This window comes from Myodes glareolus, chromosome 7, assembly GCF_982192425.1.
Source record: "Myodes glareolus chromosome 7, mMyoGla1.1, whole genome shotgun sequence".
Taxonomy (NCBI): Eukaryota; Metazoa; Chordata; class Mammalia; order Rodentia; family Cricetidae; genus Myodes; species Myodes glareolus.
In genome coordinates this window covers 93863611-93875981 of record NC_142032.1, presented here as the reverse complement: position 1 = coordinate 93875981, position 12371 = coordinate 93863611, and the positions used below count along the sequence as shown (strand labels likewise).

The window sequence follows — 12371 nt, the reverse complement described above, 5'->3', positions numbered from 1 at the left end:
CATATATATCTGCATTAATACAAGTTTGGAATGTGTAGTATGAACAAGTAAGTTAAAAATAATTTTTTTTTTATGTTTGAGCAGATAAATGTGCATCACCTGTCTTGTTTTCTTTTTTATGTTTATTTCTTTATGTCTGTAGCCAGGATTTCAGGGGATCTCCCCTGATCTTCTTCAACCCTGAATCAACTCAGAGCCTCTTGTTTTCTGTGGAAACAAAAGCATAATCTCTTCTCCAACACAACATGTTTTTTTGACTTTCATTCTGAAGTTAAGCCATTTTAAAACCATGTCAGTTGATTTAATTTGGCAGTTTCCATAATTCACTGTCTCTCAGCAGTGACTGCTCACTCAGCAGCAATCAAAAAATTTAAAGTCAACAAGACACCATGTATGATCCAGACTCTCTGTATTTTCACCTTTGTATGACTTTTCCTTTTTATATTATTTTATTTTCTCTTTAGATATTTTAATCTTATTTTTAAACTATTTTATGACGGCCTATACTCCTTTTATTCTTTAAGCCTATATACATTGTTAAATACATGCAACCTGTTTAGAGGTTTTTTTTCCTGTCTGGATCTGCTTTACTGTTTATCTGTAACCTTTTCTGTCTGCATGAGCAAATCCTTGAACTACTGCACAGCTTAGCTCATGGTGCACTGGTCGCTCAAGCCTGCAGGCAGTGGCTGGGAGATGCACCTTTGTACTGTGGCTCACGCGAGAGACTACAGGACCTGGGAGTCATGTTAAGCTTCATTTTTTGTGTGTTTGGAATCTTTTTTAAAGTTTTTTTAGGTCTAATGTGGAAATACATGACCCCACATTGGTTGCCCTTTATAGCAAGACTTTTTCTATTCCACCAACCAGCTCGCAAATAACCACACAGAGACTAATAATTAATTATGAAAGCTCGGCCAATAGCCTAGGTTTATTTATAGCTAGCTCTTATAACTTAAATCAACCCATTTCTATCAATATATGTGTTGTCACATGGTTCATGACTGTTACCTTTCCTCCTATATTTCTTGCTTACTCTCCATCTGGCTGGTAACTCTGCCCTTCTTCTTCTTCCAGTGTCCTCTGTGTCCCAAAAATCCTGCCTAGCTATTAGCCACTCAGCTTTTTATTAAACCAATCCAATTGACACATCTTCACAGTATACAAAAAAGATTATGATACAACAATGTGCTACCATGCTGTCTCCTTCTTACACTGTAGGAGACTCAGAATTGTCTTCAGAGACTCCAGTCATGCAGATACATAAATGCCTGTACTGTCAGCCACAGGTTGTGTGGTCCATGACCAACTACAACTCTCTTTACATCTACAAGTGGGGGCAACCAGGGGAGGATCAACGTGAGGATGTTCTGAACAGTTCCTTTACACATCTGTCCTTGATAGATGTCCTAGGACTGAAATGTCCTGGTCTCTGGCCCACTTTTTTTTTTTTTGAGGTGGTATTAGTCAACATGTTTGAGGAGACTAAGAATGAAATGTTCTAGCTGGGGTGGGCAGTAGCTCTGAGGACAGTAAGTTCTTAACCAATTACCATGTGTTGACTTGACATTTGTTATGTGAAGATGGTACAGTACATTGTGAGAATCATAAAAAAAACATTGCTCCCCTGCAGCCAGATTATCTCAGCTGTTTATTAGGTACCTGTGGCATGTCTATCTGTGTTCTAGACACTGGTGATCCAGACAGCTAGATTCTTGCTTTCATGGAAATTCTGGGTCTTTTGTCTGATGTCCTGGCTGATCTTGCACGAAGCTAGTTTAGGACCTTCTAAAGCAGGAGCCAACTGGCTTCTCTCCCTCCACCTTGGATTCATCAGTGTTGTTGGATTTAATTTGTTTTCATGCTGTGGGGCAAATGCTAGGTTCACCAGGAGCACTGCCAAGGCCCTTGGAGACCAGAGACAGCCTCCATCTGATGCAGGAAAACATAGGGAATGCTTAACACCCTGGGACTCCTCTTGGCTTGGGCTATTCGTATCCATACCCTCCTTCAGTGTATTCAGCAACCTGGGACTCTCCCCTGCATTGAGCCACAATTACACTGCACTTCAAACAATGGAACAAGTCGCTATGGCAATGTTTGATTTCCATCCAAACTTGTCTCCAAACATGAGAGAATGGGAGGCAAGGCCCTATCCTGCCTAAACTCATTTTGGGTGCATACACAGCAAGGCAAACTGTGTTCTCTGGGTGAAACAGGGAAACCACTATTTACCATCTTATACCTATGCATAATTGAGCATGCGTATGATGAAAGCCAGATACATCGTGGGAAAGGACAAGCCTAGTGAGCATAGGCTTACATCATGGAGCACCCATCACTATATGATCATGGCAAAGAAGGCTTACATAATCAATGTTTGTCCATCAAAACAGAAAGAACACCTTTCCCCACCTCCTAGTAGTCAACTCCTCCTTCTCCTGCATCCGTGTAAGGCCCCAAACAATAACTCACTGTTCTGGGCACCCTAGCCCGAGCGGCCCATTGCTCTCTTGCAGTATATGTCCTGTACTGTCTCTTTAATAAAACTTTGTGCTACTTTGCTGTTTGTGTGTGCTCTTTTAATTCTTTCAGTGTTCAGCCAAGAACCTGGAAATACCAGTCCAGATGGCTAGTGACAACCAGCAACGTATTCTTCCTCTAGTTGGCTGCCTCCTACCTTGGGCTCTGGACTTTGTCAGGGATGGTGCTCACACAGAGCCAAGTGTGGCTGAGCTCGGGGCTGCTCCTGTGTCTCCTCCACATTGCTCTACAAGAATTTCCTGACACTGAATTCCTTAGCCTCAATTTCAGGCGCCAGCGTGAGCCTCCCTGAGATACCCCAGGTGTTGGGTCTGTCTCACTGTGTCCAGGTTTCTAATTCCCAGTCCCCTGCTTTGGCTCAGGGCTCAGCAGTGCAGGCTTGGCCCTGCTGCGGTGCCAAACCGAGGCTGGTGACCTCCAGGGTTCCTGAGGAGGAGGCTGCTTGGGCTGGAGCCTGGATCCAGAATGGCAAAAGGAGGTGTGGAGTTGGGCCCTGGGCCTGCCCCTTGTTTGCTGTGCAACATAATCCAAGCCATCGCACATCTCTGCGCTCCTATTCACTCACCCAGAGCCTTTTGCCTACTCTCAATCTCCTACTGAATGGAATCTCAGACTTAGTGCAGCCTCCATAGGACGGAGCTACTAGAGAGGTTTTGTCTTCCTGAATGGTCTTTATCCTGCCCTGTGCTTTCCAAGTCCCTCACATACCACACTGGACCCCCAGCAGATACCCTGTACCCGCAAGCTGGCAGGCATACAACCGGGGAAGCTAGCACCCAGAGGCTCTTTCTAGTTCTCGTGGAATTGGGTCTGCCTGGAGCTATAGGGCTCAAGGATATTTGGAGGCTGACTCCCCATTTCCAGGTTTTAGCCTGACTTGGGAGTAGAGTGGAGGGCACTGATAGACAGGTGGCGGTGAGAACTCATGAGGACCAACAGGTCCCTTGAGGATTAGTGGAGAGGCCTCTGGATAGACAGTCAGAGCAGAGGAGAGGCCAGGAGAGATCTGGGAGAGGTCATGGACAGATCAGACTCAGAAAGACCAGAGGCTGCTTGGCATCCAGACCTCAAAGGATGGCACAACCTGGCTGCTTTGGACCGTATCCTGCTCTTGTTGGTGGGTACAGTGATGAGTTTAGAGTCATGCGTGTTCCAGTAGCGATCCCCACTCCCTCCGAATCTCTCTCGTGTGTGTTGGTGTGCACGTGTGCCGTGCTGCATGGGGAGAGGTCAGAGGACAACTTGTGGAGTCCATTCTTTCCTTTGTCCCTTACCCAGGGGCTGGGGATCAAAACTCAGGCTGCCAGGGTTGTGCGACAAGTGCCTTTACTTGCTGAGCCACCTATCAACCCCACACCTTGTTTAAGACAAAGTATCCCCTTGGCCCGGATCTCAAATAGGCTGGGCTGATTGTCCAGAGATCCTCAGGGATTCACCTGTCTTTACTTCCGTGGTGCTGAGTTACAAATGTCTACATCATGTCTGGCATTTTAACAAGGGGTTCTGGGGACAGAACTCAGATCCTCCCACTTGTAAGGCAAGGACTTTAGTGACTGAGTCTACAAACTGGGTCTGTCTCTGTAGAGAACCACAGGACTTGAACACTGGACTTGTGTCTAAGAGGTGAAGTGTGGAGTTGCCAGTAGCCATTTTCCTTAGATATGAAATTAAGATGAACGCCCAAAAAGAAGAGAGCCATCTTTATGGCCTTGTTTGTAGCCTTTCCTGAAGCTAACTATTCCAGGACCTTTTTACTTTTTTTTTAAAAAATAAGTTGGATAGAATTTGTTTTGATTTCTTGTAACCAGAAGACGAATAATGTGATACAGAACCCAGGATAAAGTTCATCTCCTGAAAGACAAGATCCCTCTGGGGGTCTCTGATGGCCGCAGTGGTTTCTGGGGTCACCTGTAGGTGCCAGTTGTGCAGTCAGAGGGGACCCATGTGTTCTGACACTAACAGCCGGGTGACCCAGGACAGCTGCCCCACAGCTCTAGGGGGTGACCAGAGCCTGTGCCCCTGGGCACCAGCATCCTTGCTATGCCATGCTCCAGGGATCTCTGGCTAGGGAGAGATTAGCTGACTGCTGCCAACCTCCTGGCCTAAGGCAAGTCTGCTCACAGTTCGGGGAGAGGGATTAAGTAGACACTAAGACTTGAACTCACTGAGCATGCTGAGAGGAGGGGTAAATCTGAGGTCCCACGCAGAAGCCTGACCACCCTGATGACCCTTCTGCTATACACTTCCCCAGTTCTAACAGCTCCTGATACCATTTCCCAGTGTACTTATGGGGCTCTGTCTGAGAGCAGAGGGCTGGACGGGACAGGGAGTCTGGGGCCTCCAGCTTCTCCAGAGCAGCAGAGGAGGACAAAGATGAGATAGAATAGAGTACCAGAACATTCCATAGTTTGTTCAGTTTGTTTTCAGAGTGGAATCTGCTCTCCTCACTTCAGACCCAAATTCAGGTGTTCCCCAGTTTTCTTGTGTGCATGAATGACCCTCCACCTTGACATGTGTTGACTTCCACATGGGTATCTGATGGAGGAGGGTTATCTGTCTATTGTGTTATTTTCATTGGTCAATAAAGAGACTGCCTTGGCCCCTTGATAGGACAGAAAATTAGGTAGGCGGAGAAAACAGAACAGAATGCTGGGAAGAGGGCTATGAGGCAGACGCCATGGAGCCAGCCACCAGGTCAGACATGCTGAATCTTTCCCGGTAAGCCACACCTCGTGGTGTGATATAGATTATTAGAAATGGGTTAATCAAGATGTGAGAGTTAGCCAGTAACTAACTCTGTAGAGATAATGGGCCAGGCAGTATTTAAATGAATACAACTTATGTGTTATTATTTCTGGGGCTAAGCTAGCCGTGTGGGAGCTGGGCAGGATGAAAAGCATGCCTGCCCGCAACTCCTTTCTACAGGTATCATGTAAGTTTCACCTCTGTAACAGTACTTGTTGTTCTAGGTGCTTCCTATTGATGGGATAGGCGCTGTTACCAAGAACAACGTGCAGAGGAAAGGATTTATTCACCTCTGATCACAGGGAGTCAGGGGAGCAGCTCCAGCAGGAGCAGAGGCAGGAACCGTGGGGGAAGGCTGGTCACAAGCTTGTGCCCTGTGGCTCACTCGGCTTGCTTCCTTAGACAATCCAGAGCCACCTGCCCGGGTGCCATTACTCACAGTGGGCTGAATTCTTCCACACCAGCGATTAATCAAGCCAGTGTCCTACAGACTTGCCTACAGGCCAATCTGATGGAAGCCTTTTTTCAATTGAGGCCCCTCATCTCAGATGACCCTCGCTTGTGTCAAACTGACAACACACAGACACACACACACACACACACACACACACACACACACACACCACACACACACACACACACTCACTCACTGCCCAGTACACATAGATAACTTGAAACTGATGCTTGGTTATGAGTTGAAGTGAAGATGATTCTTCTGTTCTTTTCATGGTCACTTGTCCTGTGCTGTAGCTGGTGTCAAAAAGTCTGGGTCTCTGCCTAGACACAGAGGGTGCAGCAAGTGCTTCTGGCCCAGCGTGGCTCTTTCCTTTTGCTGTGCCCAGAGAACCCCAAATTCCCCGCGTGCCTGAGACCTAGAGTCTGCCTGTTGCTATTGATTGCTAAAAAGGTGTTACATTTCAGCTCGGCTCTCTCCTTTCCCTCCTATAGACCCTAAATCTTTCAGGCTCAGTTAGGAGAGGGGTTTGGTGAAAGTGGTATTAGGTGGTGTCAAGGGTGGCGACTTGGCTCGTGGTGTAGTCATGAAGACGAAGGCAGAGTGTGATGAAATTGCTGGAGAGAAGCCACAGACTAGACCCTCCCCAGGGACGGCAGACCAGCAAGAGGATGCCTGTGAAGACATGCATATCTGTCGGGGCCCACTGTAGGCACGATGTCTGTGCAACAAGACGATAGCTTTGCTTGTATAAAACCAGTTCATTACCCCTTATATCACATTTTCCTCTTGAGACCCATGTACAAAAATGACCACTAGGGGGCAGGAGGGACCGCCTTAGCAAGACACCTTGCTAACCAGAGGGGAATTACTCTTCAGGTCTGGGGCGGTGAGACCTCTCTGCTTCCAGATCAGGGCTCACACAGACTAAGAGAATAGGGTGTGGAACACAGGGCCAGCTGGGGGAAATTTGAAGGAGTCTCTATAGGGCTTAGGGAAAGGAATTTTCATTATGCTTATAGTTAAAATATAAAGTAAAGGAAAATTTTAGGTATTGAATTTGTATGACAAATGAAGGAACACAACTGTTTTACTACTAAACAAGAGCCTGCCACAATCTAAACCTACTAGTGTCCAATTATATGCTTGAGATGACAGTGTGATTTCTTCACATTTTCCTGGAGCATAATTGGTAAGAAATTTTGTTTGAACAAATTGGTGAAATAAAACTTACAAACAGGGCTGGAGAAATGGCTCAGTGGTTAAGAGCTCATGGTGTTCTCACAGAAAACCTGAGCTGAGTTCAGTTCCCAGTATGTCTGTCAAGCGGTTCCAGCTCCCAGGGGCAATCTATGCGTTTTGTCTCTGTGGGCTTCCTCACATAATACACATAATTAAAAATAAAAACATATAAATAAATTACAAAATGTCAAAAAATAACTTGATTATTTTTTAAAGATAAGGTTTCACTGTGTAGCTCTGACTGGTCTGGGAATCATTATATAAACCAGGCTGGCCTTGAACTCACAGATATCTGCCTGCCTTTACCTCACCAATGCTGGCATTAAAGACACGTGCCACCATGGCCTGCTACAAGCAAATGTAAAACCATTCAAAAATATATAGTGGTTGAAGTTGTATTTGAAGGTGATTCCAACTCTCTCTTCTCATTTTTCCATCAGCGAACCACTGTTGACCTTTCTTGTGAGAGGCAGTGGACGTGTGCCCATCAAACCTCTCCTGCTCAAACTCATAAGATGGCCCGGAGAATACACTGTGGAATGTCTACCTTGTGACCAAAAGTGCTCCTGTGCTGAGCACGGGCAAACGGCCGTGTACCTAGACTGACTCTTGTCCCACTTGGTCATGTGGAGTTCTGATTTGTGCCTTCAGATCTGGCGTAATTGTTCCTTCAACTCACAAACAAAGGCAGAAGTATCCGGTCTGGTATTGATGCAACATGGACGAGTCTCAAAGCGACTGAAAGAAGCCAGACACAAAAAGTACAGGCTGTGTGATTCCATTTCCTTGACGTTTCAGAAGAGGAATAACAAATTTGTGCTGATGGGAGGCAGATGGACAGTTGTCTAGGTCAGTGGCGAGGGAGGCGGGGGGTGACTACAAAGAGGCTCAGGGGACATTGGAGAGAACACAACAACTTCCTATCTGAAGGCTGGACTTGAATTCACCAGTTTCTGTGGGTCACACAATCCTCCCTCCTTCCCTCCCTCCCTCCCTTTCTTCTTTTCTTCCTTCCTTTTCTTTTTCCCTCCTTCCTTCCCTCTTTCCTTAACTCCTTCCTTCCTTTCTTTTTGACAGGGCCCTGTGTGCCTAACATGACTTTAAACTTGTGTAATTGAGGATAACCTTGAATTCTTTGAAAGGTTTTTTGTTTTTCCAATTTCATGCATATGGGTGTTCACCCTGCATGTGTCTGTGTACCATGTACGTACCAAAGGGGCCAGAAGAGGACTTCAGATGCCCTGCAACTAGTACTAAAGATCATTGTGAGTTGCCATGTGGGTGCTGGGAATTGAACCTGGCTGCTCTGGAAGAGCATTGAGTCGTCTCTCCAGCCATGACCTGGAACGCTTGGCCCTCCTGCCTCCACCCCTCAAGTACTGGGATTGCAGGAGTGCACCGCCACACTGGATTTAACTCACGGTACGCAGTACTAGGGGGTCAAGCCACACCTTCCTCCATACTTCAGAACTCTACCGCCTGAGCTACAGCCCAGCCCCCAAAGTCTTATTTTGATTTTGATTTTCCCCTAACCATTAAAAAAAACTATAAAACCTATTTTTAGCACATTGACAGTCATGGCTTGGGGGGCAGGGGTGGCTTGCCAACCCTCAGCTTAGGGAGGGGCGTTAGGACGGGAACTCTGAGAGTGGAGGGCTCTGGAGAGGGAGTAGATCTCCAATGTCTGGCTCCCAGTCTGGTTAAGAAGCCACAGTCTGTAGCTTTTGTTGGAGACTCTCAGTTCCTATGTGCTTTGAATGAAACCCAGAAGTTCCTGCAGCCTCTGCAGGCGCTGAGTACCCTTCTTAACACACTTGTCATCCTTAACACAACGGACTGCTCAACCTCCCGTCTTCCGAATCTGACTTTCAAATAAGTTTTCAGAAATCATAAGGGCCACAACACAAGTAAAATAAAGGGGGCCATACATTGACGTAAAATCATGTCTGGAACTGTATTAGTTGGGCTTGCATTATTGTGACAGGTTAAAAGAGAGACATTGAGCTCACATTTCTGGGGCTCAAGTACAAGGTTGGGTGGTCCCATTGGTCGTCTCTGCTGAGGGACTGACGTTGGTGACATCAGGGCAGGGACAAATGAAAGGAGGAGATTGCATCTTAAACCAAGAAGCCTCTTTAAGGGCCAAACTCATTTGTCCTTTTTGTTCTGATAGTGTCTCACAGTGTAGTCCAGCATGGCCTAGAACTCTGTGTATAGTTAGAGCTGGCCTCAAATCCATAGCATTTCTCCGGCTTTAGCTTCCTGAGGGCTACGAGTCAGGTGTGAGCTACCATGCCTGGCTCAGGTTCATGCTCACTACTCCTGTGAAACCTCAGTGGTCCCATAAGACCCACCTTAATCTCTTTCCAGGGTAGCTCCCCCAGAGACCTAAGAATCTGCTACCAGGTCCCACCTTTAACGGACCAACCACCTCAGCAGCCCCGGCATACCAGGTCCCCAACTCTGAAGAGAAGAGCCTTTGAAGACACACTGGAACCACACTCGGTCCAAGAATGCTTAGGCCGAAGGGCCATAATTAACTAATCTCTGATTTTGTGTTTGTTTTGTTTGACACAATTTTACTATGTTTCCCAGTGGGTTACCTAGACTCTAGACCTAGATTCAAATATCTTCCTGCTGTAACACCCCAAGTACTCTGACTACAGGCCATTTTTTGGTAGTGTTTTATTTTGTTTGTGTTTTTTTATAGCGTTTTATGATGTTTTCATTTTGTTTTCCAAGCTAGCCTAAACTTCTCAGTCCTCTTGTCTCCACGTCCTCAGCTCTGGGATTTATAGGTGTGTGCAATCACAGTGGCTACCAAATTTCTTATGGACGAGGTCTATAAAAAGGCATATGTTGGTGACTATCTTAATAAGACTCAGAGTAGGAGCCCTTCAGGTACCACCCCCAGGGAGGCAGCTTAGCAGCAGGCAGAGTACCTGGGCATCACTTCCCCTAGGGCTGGATCCCCTAGAGCATGCTAGGGAGAAGTGTGCTTTGTGGGATGGTCAAGCAGGTCTCTGAGATTGCATGGTGCTGATCTTCTGCATTGGTGGCACCCATCCCACTCACAAATACCCGCAGTCATCTCTGCCTTTTGCTAACCCCATGTCCCTGACTTCCTGGGTCCACCCTTTTCTTATTTCTTTTCCTCTCCCTGTTACAGAACTCCTGGGAGGTCTGTTAACATGGGATTCCCTTCTGTATGCCCTAATAAAGGACTGCTTTGGGCCTGCACAGTGCATAGAGGTAGGCGGGGAAAACTAAGCTGAATGCTGGGAAGAAGGCAGAGTCAGAGAGAAGCCATGTAGCCCCACTGGAGACAGACTCTGGAAACTTGCTGGTATGCCATGACCTCGTGGTGAAGTACAGATTAATGGAGATGGATTAAATTAAGATGTAAGAGTTAGCCAATAAGAAGTTAGAGCTAATGGTCCAAGCAGTGATTTAATTAAAACAGTTTCTGTGTGATTATTTCGGGTCTGGGCGGGAACGAACAAACCTCCTTACAGCAGTCTGTTGGTTTTGTGACTGGAATTTCTGTTGGAATTAGGAACTGATACCACAGAGAGATGTCGTTGTGGGGGCCGTGTCATCGCAGGGGTGGCCACCCTGACTACTCCCTCTCTTCCTTCTTCCCTTCCCTTCCTCTTGTCCATCCTCCAGATGCCTCTGTGTTGCCAACCCATGGTAATTCCAGCTTCTCGGACCTGCCTCCTCTCAGGGGCGAGACCACACTGTGTGTATCCCAAAGCTGCCCCTCTAGAACCTAGCGCAGGGCAGAGTCCAGACTAGACACTCATAGTGTCTTTTAGCTGGAACACAGACAGTAGCTCAGTAGGGGTACTGCCCAGGCCTGACTGGAAACTGGAAGCTATAGCCACCCCCACTGCCTGTCCTCAGGAGCCCTTGGCCACTTGGGATGCTGGCCTGTTGTTCTCCTCCAGAACAGCCTGTCATGTTTACTGATGGGAAACCAAGGAGTAGAGTGGGGTGGGGACCAAGGGGGGAATCTTGTAACACCATGAGGCAGGGTGGGAGGGGAGGACAGGGAGAAGGTCAGCGATACTCAAAGGGACGCCGGCATGGTCAGAGGGAAGCAAAGAGCAGGGGATGTGAGACCTCTGCCCCAGCCTTGACCCTGAGTACCTGCTTGGGTTAAATAGAGAAGCCAGTGACCTGTCTCCGGGGACAGTCATGAGCACCGCTGAGCACAGCACGCCGAGAGCCAGAAGCACTCAGGGACGAAAGATGGAGGTGGACTCTCCAGGCTCTCCCTCTGTGGGCCTTCACAGCAGGGAGTTCCAGTGCTCAGGTTTCCTGGCTGCGGCTCCAGAGGCTTTGTGCTGTGGGAGAGAACAGTTTGAGGTCCAGAGAGGAGACCTCTCTGGGGCGTCTGTGGAGCTTCGGACAGCTGGTGGGCTGGGCTGAGCAGCCTGGCCTGAGCTGCTGCTGCTGCTGCTGCTGCTGCTGCTGCTGCAGCCCCCAGCTTCAGCAGGTTGTTCCTTTCTCTTACATAGGCTGTCAGGAGCCTTGTGGTAGCTGACTGTGCAAAGATAAGCAGTTAGGGTAAAATGGGCCATGTCCCCGGAGCCTCGGTTTGATCTGAATGCCTTGTGAACCGCCACCTCCGTTTATGTTTATAGTAAAACAAATAGGTAGTTACGAATAAAAGCTATTTTTATGAATATATTTAAGAAAATAGTGAGCCCTCCCGGAAACCACACATTCAAGAGGCATGTTCAGGCTGCTGCCGGAGGCTCGGCTCCTGTGCTCTTTCTCGTCCGACTCCCCACACTTTGCAAATGAGGTAAATGAGTTTTGGAAAGGGAGGCGTGACTGGCTTAAGGAGAGGCAAGAGCGACACTGCCCAAGCTTCCGGACTCTGCACGCTGCAGGTTGTTTATAACAGTAGAGAATTTGAAGCTAGGCTGTATGTTAGACGTTTTCCTTGTTGCCGTGGCAACATCCTTCACAAAACCAGCTTAAGGAAGGAAGAGGACAGGGAGAGGGCTCCGTGGGTAAAATGTTTGCCGTGCAAGCACGAGGACCTGCATTTCCGATCCCCAGTTGAGTGGACTCAGTAGTGCCAATCTGTACTCCCAGCATGCCTTTGGTGAGATGGGGGAAACCCTGGAAGCTGCGGGTAAACAGAAGCCCAGCTGCAAACACAGTGGAGCTAAAAACACGGGAGAGCACACACACATATGCATACACGCATGCAAGTGTGTGCACACACAGGTGGGGGCGGAAAGGGAAGATTTAATTTAAAAAATAAATAAAAGAGGAAGGGCTTATTTGGGCTTACAGTTTTGGAACAGTCCGTATGGCAGGGAAGGCGTGGTGGCAAAAATGTGAGGTAGCTGGTCACATCAGCTGGTCA

At 47.5% G+C, this 12371-nt stretch overlaps 1 long non-coding RNA gene across 1 annotated transcript in view; it reads left to right on the top strand.

The window, feature by feature from the left end:
* The window catches only part of LOC125417121 (uncharacterized), a 70611-nt gene extending 60166 nt beyond the window's left edge, over positions 1–10445 (top strand). Inside the window, exon 4 of the long non-coding RNA XR_015003020.2 lies at positions 7426–10445. This is a non-coding gene — a long non-coding RNA (uncharacterized LOC125417121). The remainder of the gene's footprint in view (positions 1–7425) is intronic.
* The last annotated feature ends 1926 nt before the right edge of the window (positions 10446–12371 follow it).